General features: G+C 36.6%; 1 long non-coding RNA gene across 2 annotated transcripts; it reads right to left on the bottom strand.

Moving 5' to 3' along the window:
- Positions 1-750: 750 nt before the first annotated feature.
- LOC137487515 (uncharacterized) lies at positions 751-2,959 on the bottom strand. 2 transcript variants are annotated; one of them, XR_012390092.1, is made up of 5 exons: positions 2,651-2,959; positions 2,011-2,137; positions 1,748-1,833; positions 1,388-1,430; positions 751-1,290 (listed from the first exon to the last, which is right to left on the bottom strand). It is a non-coding gene; the product is annotated as an uncharacterized lncRNA (long non-coding RNA). The 2 variants fall into 2 exon arrangements; XR_011006119.2 differs by lacking the exon at positions 2,651-2,959 and having other exon boundaries at positions 1,748-1,838.
- Between the last annotated feature and the right edge of the window lie 7,318 nt (positions 2,960-10,277).

Raw genomic sequence — 10,277 nt, 5'->3', positions numbered from 1 at the left:
TACTAATATTTAATTTTAATTCAAAGTCCCTTTTTTAACATCAAAAGTTAAAATAGAAAGAAAACTTTGTTGAATCACAAAAAACAGAAACTGTAATTAACAGATATTTTTAACAAACGTTTACAATCTATTATTTTTCTTGCAGTAACAGAGATGAAAGTTTAATCTTTACAAATGCAGACAACACTGCAGTTATACAATAACTAATTATTGTAAATATACAATAATGGTTATAAAATTTGTTGGCCAAATTTATATGTAAAAAAATATTAAATAACGTTTTGAAAAATGGCCAAAAGAAAAAAAGAAAAAGAAAGACAAACTAAAAATATATACAATTGTGTCAAAATGTTGTAGTTTGTAAATTTTTTTGCAGTATTTTACATGGATTTAAATGTATTTTCTTTCCATTTCTAAATTCTATGTTCTTTGACTAAAATATTATTTTAATAAACATATCTGTTTAATAAATCTGTTTTGTTCAAATACACAGCAAAATATGGGAACCCAAAACAACTCTATGGGTGTTAATTTCAACACTTTGAAAGTGTCTCATGGGGTCCACTCAAAACAGAGTTAAATCAACACTTTCAAAAGGGTTGGCATATTGACACCGAAGTAAGGGTTAATTTTAACTCTGGGCAGAGTTAAAAAATGTAACTATATTTAACACCGCCTGGTGTAATATATTATTTTATTCAACTCTCTTGAGTGTAAATATGGTAAAAAACTCAAATAGACTGTAAATTACAAAAGAAAAAACATTTTATTTGAAAACATTCACCACTTCAACAATTCATTCAGTTTTTAAAATGCAACAATGTCAAATATGCTTTAAATGTTTTATTAGTACAGACAGTATCAACAAAATATGTATGACCAGTGCTCAAAAAGGCTGTTTCAGTCCTTTGGTCCAAACTTGATGTTTCATCAGAGCAGTTTGAAAGTTCAATATATCATCACTCATAGTTTTCTTCTGAACTCATAGTTTTCTTCTGAAATTACATTTTAAACAACTTGGCGTGCAAATCTTTCACTTTTGGTGTTTCCTTGGTCCTCCATATCAAACACAGCAGTTTAAATGAAGGTATAAATGCTGTAAACTTGTGTGAAAACAAACTGGAGCTTGGAAATCTCATCAAGCATGTCCTGTGAATGAAGTGCTTCCCAGCCACAGGATGACCTTTTTATCCATGACAATGTAGTAGCTGCTGATCGCTTGTCTGGTGGTTCCTGATGCACGGATATAGGGTGATGCTCTTCTAAGAACTCTTCAAGACTCCAGCATGACTAAGATAAATGTTTGAAAACAAATTGCAATCAAATTCTATGATATATTTAAAAGAACATTTAAAGTAAATAAAACATTCAAGAAATCTAAACTCACCTTTTGAAAATCTTCATGATGATCCACAACTTGACTCTCCCAGCTGGTTGAGGTGACAGGATATGGAAAAGTAGAAAAAAACACATACATCACTGTTGGATCTCCAAAAACAATTAGGTTAACCACTATGACTAGAACTGGAAAAACAGGCAGCTGTCTGTCCAGAATCCTGAATTTAACACAACACTTGGAGCAAAATTTAGAGGAGCTTAAAATCTTTTATATCATTTAGTGATGCTGACGTCCCCAAAATATTGGCCACAGTGTAAAATATATTCATAAACTTAAAGTTTTCTGTAAGCGTGTGCGTGTGTGTGTGTGTGTGTGTGTGCGTGCGTGCGTGCGTGCGTGTTTCTTTACCAGATTCAACTTGTTAGGCCCTTTCAGGACCAGTATTGACGCCACCTTTCCTGGAGTCTAGCAGATGTTTCAGGTCCAAATATAATCTTAACTATTAGGATAAGCAGAAGAGGAAAAGTGCAAAGCAAAGAGCAAAACATTATTTAAGTAACAGTTCACCCACAATACAAAACTTATCACCTTCATGTCATTTGTTATTCTCTAATGCTCTAATACCCTCTTAGCTTATTGTGAAAAAAAATACAGAACTTTATCAAACATACCTTAATTATTATCACCACAGATGACCAAGAAGGTGTGCTTGGTCATTTCACCAACTCTGGAAATACACCATCCATCTCTAATCAGCCACCGTCACACGGTCTTGTGTTATTGTATAGAGAACTGTGGCTGTTAAAAAAAACAACAAAACATTAGTATCTAACGTGTATGCATAACCTTCAGATAAAAAAGAGAGATAAACATCACAAAGTATGCCTCACACTTTTTCAGATATCTTTTGATTCAGATGTTGATTATTGATAATAAATCTACAAATCAAACCTGTATCATCATTAGGCTGCTCAAATATGAATCAGTTTATTAATTTTACAGACAGGTGGCTGTTTACAACGTACTAAATTGTCTTTAATAAAACGGAAATGTTGTGTACAGTACATGCTAAGTTTAGCCTAGTTTTAAGCACAATATCGTGCGGGAGAAAAAGCTTGACTAAGATGTTCCTGACTACAGAAATAGCCTAACTTACTAACGTCAGACACCCCGAGCTGGGAAAAGTCATTTTCGGGGGATACAGAGTTGATTTGCGGGAGGTAGCGGGAGAGATGAGTACCTGAAGAGCGGTGGGGTGAGTTGCGCGCGACGTACCTAAAGAGCGGTGGGGGTGACTTGCGCGCGACGTACCTGAAGAGCTGGGAGGGATGCGGTGGAGAGGGGTGTGCAAAGTGTTTAATGACCGGGCGGGAGACGCGCCATTTCCGGGAGATTATCATTCATTTGCGGGCATCTACTTGGGCATCTGGGAGTCTCTGTGCATTTGCGGGATAACGTTAACGTTAGTCCCGCAACTTCCGGGAGACTTCTGTAACGTCAAATGTCTGAGAAAGTGCAAACGCGGTCATTTAAAGACATTAATGTTAACATTCCGACTTTAATGGTTGTCAACACTTAATATAATTCAAGCGTACGTTATCACGCGAGTCTATGAACTAACTTAACGGTATATGGACGGCCACGAATGAACCAGTTTAAAAGGACCGCGGTGTTTAAAATAACCAAATTAACATACACTGATAACAAACAATCATATGTTTTAGTCAGGAAGCCTTTTACAAGTAAGCATATGTTTATTTACTCACCAGATATGTTTTAGAAACTCCAGAGCTTATGGAAACCGTCCTGTGTTGCCGTTAGCATCCGGGCAGAGGGGATTCCCTCGCTAGTTTGCTTTGAATTAAAGGAGAAGTGTCGATTTTATTTTACAGATGGGTAACAACGCACAAAATGGCTTTAAGCGTGACAGAAATGTGTTGAACATGTACATTTGATGTTTTTATGCACTATGTATGCGTTAGCATATATAAAAACATTCTTGAAAAGAAGTCAATAGTAATGCAGTTAAGCTAGATACACAAACGACCATGAATGAACCTCAGAAGTTTAAAATTGTCACTACATTCTAAAGTTATTAACTTAACAATATGTTTACAACTGTATTTCCTTAAAGAAAGTCAGTAAAATACCAACATTTAGGTAGTTTGACTCACCAGTTGCTGTTCTAAACCTCAGATGGAAAATGGCGTCTGGAAAATTCTTCAGTGACGGGAGCTGCATGAATTCCCGGATGTTGGAAATAACACCACAAAGAGTAAAAAAGATAACTCCTTGATTTCGCACTGAATAAAATCAATTCTAACTCTTATTATATTCATTTATCAAAATCTAACTCTTTAACGTCAACACTTTACTCTGAAATGCTTCAACACCGAGAATTTAACTCTGATGAATTTGCTGTGATACACTAATATATATTACCCATATTTACTGAGAAATAGATAAAAATATTTCAAAATAGGGTGTACTTATGTTGAGCACTGTGCATGAAACATGCATTTATAAAAAAAAAAACACCAATTTGTACCTACATCACTTTAAATTTTGTTGTACAATATAAGTCCCTAAGCACTGTAGAAGCAGAGAGAGCACATGCTTTACATACCCAATCGAAATTGCTCATCTAAATAAGTCTGGAGTCTAGACATTTAAATGCTTAAACAACTGCTTGGGGCGAATCTACAATACAACCTGTGCCTCTAAAAAAAAACATCACACAGTTTCTCATTCCAAAGCAATAAAAAAGTGCGCTTCAAGAAAAATCTTGAATTTAAAAGGCTGCCTTTTCCCACATACTTGTGTTGTTCAGGCAAACAAAAATTCTAATAATATGAGGCTATAAAATGAGTAGACAGGCTGACATGTACATTAACTAGAGGCTACAGGCATGAATCAAACACAGAGCACCTGATATTTAAGAACTCACAGCTGGCAGCTGCTGTGGTTTTGCTTAATTTATTCTTCCTCTCCTGTAACAGTCTGGCACAATGAGAGCAGACATAATGTGATTTGTCAAGTTAAAACATGACAGCTGAATTACAGCTATGACCTTTAGCTGACTGTAAGTTGTGTTAATGAACAAGTTCAAGTTGTACATTGTGTAAACAGTTTATAATATTAAGTGATCCACCCTGTTATTCTTTACACTATAAACCCCAACAGTCAACTTTATCAAATAAAATGAGTGGTTCCCTCAAAGTTTACTGAAAGTTAATTAAAGTTAATACTCATTTGAAAAGAGTTTTGAATTCAGTGTTGAAGGAAATTAGTTATTTAAATACCTCATTACTTTAACTTAATTGGAATAAGTTCATAGTACTCATATAGATCAGTTTTTTTTTTTACTCAAATGGTTTGTAGCAATCGGTTTCCTCAAACAGTTTGAGTTGCCTTAACCTTTTACAGTGCTCAGTTGAGTTCTCTTCATTTATCGGGTTTTACTGTGCTCAAATTGCTTCGTTTACTCAATAGGATTAAGTTCACAGTACTCATTAGGATTATTTATTTATTTATTTATTTATTTATTTATTTATTTTTACTTAAATGGTTTGTTGCAATCAGTTTCCACAAATAGTTTGAGTTACCTTACCTTTTGGGGTTTTACAGTATAATAATCAGCCTTGGAGCTTTTTTCACACAATGAAATAGTTGTAATATAAATGGTTTAAGAATTGTTTTACAGAATTAAGACTGACTTTTTTTTGTCTTTTAGGTTTTTATTTTTTTCAGAAAGAGTCTGTAAAAGTCTGATGAAGCAGATTTTGGGAGGGATACACATTCCCAAGACCCTAAGAGTAACATCATTGCCGAATGAAGTCATAAGTAAACGTTTTACAAGTGGGGTTTGACCAGACCCCAAGTATTAAAAGATTTTAGCTACAGCCATGATGGTTTATGAAACAGAATTGATTCCTTAAAAACGTTTACACAAACATAGAGGCTTGAGGGACATTTAGCAATTACTTTAAATGAATAATAAGTTAAAGAACCTACACACGTATGTTACCAGCCTAAACTTAAAACACACAAGGACTGTTTGCATTTCATGCATCACACATTTCAAAACATAAAAAGTTCCTATAAAAAAAATTTATCATTTACTTACCCTTTGTGACACTGCTGTTTGAGTTTCTGACTTCTGCTGAAAACACACACACACACACACACACACACACACACACACACACAAAATATATTTTGAAGATTGACTTTCATAGTTGCCTTCTCTATGTGTGATGTCTGTTTGTGTCTGTTGTACAGCATTCATAAAATTTCTTCCTTTGTGTTCAAAAGACAAAAGAAAATCATAAACGTTTGGAATTCTATATAGGATAAATAATATGTAAGTAATTTTTTTATTTGTCGGTGTACCTTAACAAGATCAGTTTTCAATTTGCAAAATGCCGAGAGTTGAATATACCTGTGGTACCGCATTTCACATGGTTAGAGAACAAAAGATAATTATGAGCATCTTCAATAGTCCAGTTGCTGCCAAAACCAAAACGCATAGAGGTAATGGAACGCTCTTTAATAACGGGTCTTGTCAGTAGATACCATCGCAAACAGTTGAATCAGAGGAACTTCAGAGGATCACTGCCGGTAAAAAAAAAAAAAAACAGCAGAGAACATCAGATTACAGAGAACACCTAACATGTAATATAAGACTTTTTTGATTTTCTTAAAACACTTAAAGCCTATGATATTTTTTATTCAGCTGCACACCAGGTTAAACTCATAATAATAATTAAAAACTACTAAACTAACTAAACTCTCACACACAGAATTACAAATTTAACACAGCTAATTATTTAAAGCATCTTTCATTCTTGTAAAAGAAAAGTTACACCCAAAAGATGAATAATTAAATAAGTGACAGATCTTTCTTAAGTGTAACAGATTAAAAAAAAAGATCAAATGTATATAAGGGGGATTTGTTTTGTACATTTTTGATGGGATGAGGTCAAAAAAAAAAATAGGTAAATATGAGAAAGTTGATGCATTCCAGATATTTTTAAAGAAAGAAACTCGAGTGGTGAGTAAATGATGACGTAAATTACATTTTGGTTGCATTGTCCCTTAAAGGGCCTTCAAACAGGAGAAATTACCAGCATTATTTGCTCAACAAGAACTGCAAAGAATTTTAGTTCTATAACTAAATTACAGTAGCTCTTACTTGGAGAATGCAAGCTTAGCTGCATGTAGAGCAGAATTTCTGCTTCAACTTGATAACTTCGAAGACCTCAGCCTATTTTTTGAAACTTAGAAGATGTTTGTCGAGATCCAGCGCAACTTTCTACAACACATGCAATGCTATTAATGGGCACACTTAGCCCCACCTACCCCTCACAGTAATGTCACTAGCTCCATTGAGTGCATTGTGTCTGAGATTGCATGTCTGAGATTGCGTTATCTTGACTATGCAATTCTGCAGTCAGACACTATTCCCTACTTGAAGGATGGTGTAACCACAATAGTAACAGTGACATGTTATGTTATGAGACATATTGCCTTTGCCTGAACTGAGTAATCATTTTAGCTGTTTAGCTGTTATAAATCTATGGTACATCTTTTATAAGAAAACCCACACCACAAAATGAAAACAATGCAGCGATACCAGCATCCCCCATATAATTGTTGATTTTGTTGAATGCAGTGCTTGATTTAGAATCAGTTGCTATACTGATGATGGAAATGCCATGGGAAAATGGTCTGGGGAAACCTGGTGTACCCATTAAATCATGCTACTATTCAGATGGTTCTGATGTTGGGGTACGGGTTTAGGTGGGGTGATATTACATCTGCACATGCCACGTAAATCTAATTTACAAAAAACTTACATTGGTAGCACAAACTAATGGGTAGCATACAGTGCATCCGAAATGTATTCATTGCGCTTCACTTTTTTCACTTTTTTTTATGTTAAAGCCTTATTCCAAAATTGATTAAATTAATTTATTTCCTCAAAATTCTACACACAATACCCCATATTGGCAATGTGAAAAGAGGTTTTTTGAAATTGTTGCAAATCTATAAAAAAAACACCTGAATAATCACATGAACATAAGTGTTCACACCCTTTGACGTGAAGCTCTAAATTGAACTCGGGTACATTCTGGGGGTGACATGGTGGCGCAGTAGGTAGTGTTGTCGCCTCACAGCAAGAAGGTTGCTGGTTCGACCCTCGGCTGGGTCAGTTGGCATTTCTGTGTGGAGTATGCATGTTCTCCCCACGCTCAAGTGGGTTTCCTCCAGGTGCTCCAGTTTCCACACAGTCCAAAGACATACGGTACAGGTCAATTGGGTAGGCTTAATTGTCCGTAGTGTATGAGTGAGAATGAGAGTGTATGGATGTTTCCCAGAGATGTGTTGCAGCTGAATGGGCATCTGCTGTGTAAAACATATGCTGGATAAGTTGGCAGTTTATGCCACTGTGACAACCGCAGATTAATAAAGGGACTAAACTGAAAATAAAATGAATAAACAAATTCTGTTTCCACTGATCATTCTTGAGATGTTTCAGCAGCTTAATAGGAGTTCAGCTGTAGTAAATTCAGTTGATTGGACATGATTTGAAAAGGCATACACCTGTCTATTTAAGGTCCCAGGGTTAACAGTGCATGTCAAAGCACAAACCAAGCATGAAGACAAAGAAATTGTCTGACCTCTGAGACAGGATTGTCTCGAGGCACAAGGCTGGGGAAGGTTACTGAATCATTTCTGCTGATCTGAAAGTTACAATGAGCAAAGTGGCCACCATCATCCCTAAGTGGAAGATGTTTGGAACCACCAGAACTCTTACTGGGGCTGGCCGGCCATCTAAACTGAGTGATCGGGGGAGAAGGGCCTTAGTCAGGGAGATGATCAATAACCCAATGGTCACTCTGTCTGACCTCCAGCATTGTTCTGTGAAGAGAGGAGAACCTTACAGAAGGACAATCATCTGTGCCTCAATCCACCAATCAGGCCTGTATGGTAGAGTGGCCAAACGAAAGCCACTCGCTTCCAGGGATTTGGCGTCGGCAGGACTGTCAGACCATAAGAAACAAAATTCGCTGGTCTGATGAGACTAAAATTTATCTCTTTGGAGTGAATGCCAGGCATTATGTTTGGAGAAAACCAGGCAGCGCTCATCACTAGGCTAATACCATCCCTACAGAAACATCCTAAATAAAAAACCTGCTTCAGAGTGCTCTTGACCTCAGACTGGGGCGACGGTTCATCTTCCAGCAGGACAGTGACCAAAAGCACACCGCCAAAATATCAATAGAGTGGCTTCACAACAATTCTGTGAATATTCTGGAGATTCTAAATATGACTGTACACTGCTTCCGATCAAACCCTTATAGAGCTTGAGAGGTACTGCAAAGAAGAATGGGCAAAAATTCCCAAGACAGGTGTGCCAAGCTTGTGGCATCATATTTAAAAAAGACTTGAGGCTGTAATTGCTGCCAGAAGTGCATCAACAAAAAAAAAAAAAACTTTTTACACATTGTCAATATGGGGTAATGTGTGTAGAATTTTGAGGAAATAAATTAATTCAATCCATTTTGGAATAAGGCTATAACAAAAAATGTGGAAAAAGTGAAGTGCTATGAATACTTTCTGGATGCACTGTATTTCATCATCAAGATGTGTTACATACTTTTTGAATGGGAGGTAGGACCATCTGACAAGGTATAGGACAAATTGACAGAACACTGGACCTGGAGGTATACGGTACTTAAAGTGAACTGTTTTGAACAATTATGAACATAAATTGTTTTTTGTCTTTTATGACCCCTACCATAGTATCATTTACAGAACATGGGTCACATGGGTCATCATTGTAAGAGAACACATAATGTAGGCATAATTAAGCAGAGCTTAAGCAAACAGTTCAAGTAGTGGTCTAGAGATACACAGAAATGGTGAGAAACTGTCTGTGTTGGTAGCACACATTTGCTCTGCTCACACAGTAGTAACCATGACAATGCAAATATCAAACTCTAAATCAACAGTTTACCTCAACTCACACAGCACAATAAAAAGTGGGGGCTGGTTCTCAAACTGAAATACATGTGGTCATTGTTTTATGGGCACACTGAGCTGATACGACCTGAAATATGTGGGTCGACAAATTGGGGATCAAAACAAATGCTGCAAAACAGCTTTGCTGAATTAAATACCGCTTGGCCAAAACTCCACTTTCATAGAGGCGAATCAATGAATCACGAGTGACCCTCTTTCTATTCACGTGTTACTTAAAATAGCAAGAGGCTGTGTGAAAGCCTGTGGATAAATGACACCGGACTCTTTAACAGGAGATCTAACCTGCCTCGGCCAAAGCTGGGCATGCACAAAGATAAAAGATGTCAGATACAATCGCTGAAAACACGGCCATGACATCACTCGTGCGCAACAGCTTTTCCCAAGGCAACAGCCAAGCACTATGACAGGGTAAGTGGGGCAAACTCGCACATTGAACCAACACACTCGAAGCAGCCTTTCTAGCAATGATGTCAACCCTTTCCCATACAGATCGGCCCAGACCCTTGAGAAAAAAAAAGTTAATGAGCCTCACATCACAGACTCAAATCTTTAGACATGTCAATCAGTCAGAGAGGCTGGGGCAGGATGTAAGGCTGAATTGATTCGGCTATGTTTACTTCCCTTGTTTTTGGAAGACATAAAGCCTTGTCCACAGCAACAGAGGGTGACTTGGGCACAAAGTCAAATTAAACACAACAAACTCACAAAAGATTTATAGAAGCAAATCGGCATAGCAGGCTGAAATAATAATGATATAAAACACACACACACACACACACACACAAACAAACAGAAGCTCTGATCAAATTCACCCTGTTGGCAGAAAAATTTGTCTTTTGTATCCAGATATTTACACCAGTGCCCTCTGCTGTCTACTTCCACTATTACT

Source organism: Danio rerio, chromosome 14, assembly GCF_049306965.1.
Source record: "Danio rerio strain Tuebingen ecotype United States chromosome 14, GRCz12tu, whole genome shotgun sequence".
NCBI classification, from domain to species: Eukaryota; Metazoa; Chordata; class Actinopteri; order Cypriniformes; family Danionidae; genus Danio; species Danio rerio.
Note: the sequence above shows the minus strand (reverse complement) of the source record. Positions and strands in the feature narration are given on the sequence as shown.